Source organism: Platalea leucorodia (assembly GCF_965183815.1).
Source record: "Platalea leucorodia genome assembly, chromosome: 2".
Lineage (NCBI taxonomy): Eukaryota > Metazoa > Chordata > Aves > Pelecaniformes > Threskiornithidae > Platalea > Platalea leucorodia.
In genome coordinates, this window is record NC_138824.1 from 105,728,321 (window position 1) to 105,730,129 (window position 1,809).

The following is a 1,809-nucleotide window of genomic DNA, read 5'->3' on the forward strand; positions in this document are numbered from 1 at the left end:
TCCCCCGGGAGCAACAGATGTGCCAGCTTAGTGTTTGTCTGCAAGATCCTCTTCTGAAACCTGCCCTCTGCAGCATTTTGTTAGCATTATTGTGACAATGACAGTCTAAAAATTTGTCTTTTCAAATCCCAAAAAGTCTATTCCGAAAACAAAATTAAATGCACAGAGCAACTTCAGTGGAAGAATCTAAATGAAGGGAGATGTGCAGACAGGGTAGGCACTCTCTACTTTTAACTACCAAGAGTTATTATTTGCTACAGGTGGCTTCAGTTTACAAAATCAGGGAAGAAAAAAAGCCCAGAATTACAGGAGATATTTATCAAGTATTCCCTAAGGATAAGCTGGATGGTCCAAATGTGGTGCAGCCTTATGGCAGCACCCGAGCGTCTGGCACCTGAGCTCCATGATGAGGCCAGACCTCATGGGACAGAGAACAACTGAGTTCTGGTTCTCCCAACGGTGGCTTAGGTCTGTAGCCCATGAGGTAAAAGACCACCTATGGTAGCTCTACAGCTTTTAAAATGTGCCCACTAAAAATTTCCTTATTGAGTCTAAGCCTTTAGTTTTGTTTTTCAAGCATAAAACCAAAGATCGATCTTTGAGTGACACATTGCCCAGGTTTACCCTTGCAGAGCTGCATTTTTCAGATAGGATCACAGTCCAAACAGCGGTGACAGCAGTGAGACACTGTGCCAGAACCTCTCCTGGCAGAAATTTCACGTCATGTAAGGTCCTATCATTCTTAAGGAACACCAAGTACATTTCTCTAAAACGATATTCAGCCAATTACAATATTTCCCTTATAAAACCCCACAGTGTGGTTCTAGTGCAGTCTTTCTGGCTGATACTTGTTTGTACGCCCATCTTTCAGACCCTCTCATACAATCCAAGACATATAAGCTATTCTGTATGTCAGTAACTACTAATGGCTTCCTGAGAAGGTTTTGGTGTAAGTAAGTTCAGTGAAAGGTATAATTTAGCAAGCAGATTTAGCAAGCAACAGATAAAACAATTAGACTAAAGATCTTTTGTGAAAGAAGTGGCTGGCAGTACACCCGCAGCTAAGGCTGACTTTGTAATTTAGCAAACAGATTTTATAAGTAGCAGATACAACAATTAACAGAAAAAAAATCTTTTGTGAGCGAAATAACTCATCAAATATGCACAGAGAAGGTACATTTGCATGAAAATGATGTGTAAATTTCCACTGAAAAGCAATCTATTTTTTCCTGCCTTTTTTCCCCCCTCTCTATATTACTAGGGTTTGTGGTAGGAGAATGATGGAAAACAGAGCACTTAGTAAAGAAATAAATTCCAAAAGGGGACTGTGGATGAATTTAAAGCATCAGCCTAAAAAACTTTTGCATTAGAACTCAATCATTCTGCACCTCAGCTATCCAAACCCTGGGTTTTTTTAATCAAGCTTTCTTGTTTTATGATTGCTATGCTTTATTTTAACAAGACATCTGCAGCCAAATGTTGACTGCCACAGTACACTGTAAAATTATTTGAAAGGACGTGACAGGCTGCAATTTCTGTTACTTTGTGTGGAGGAAGGGGAAGTCTGTCACCAGATTTACTGCTCAGTCCTTGATCTCAGGTAACTATTTGCTTACTTATTTGCAAGTGCACACAGAGCTATAAAATGTTGACGAAAACCATGTTTATTCTCTGAAGAACTTAGGACCTTGGTTAACCATCTGAAAAGTGTATTTGCCCCCTCGAGTACAACAAAAGCCGCAGGAGATGGAGAGTGTTCCCTTTGACAACTCAAAGCTGTGAGCATCTCCTCCCAGTCATTCCCTCCAA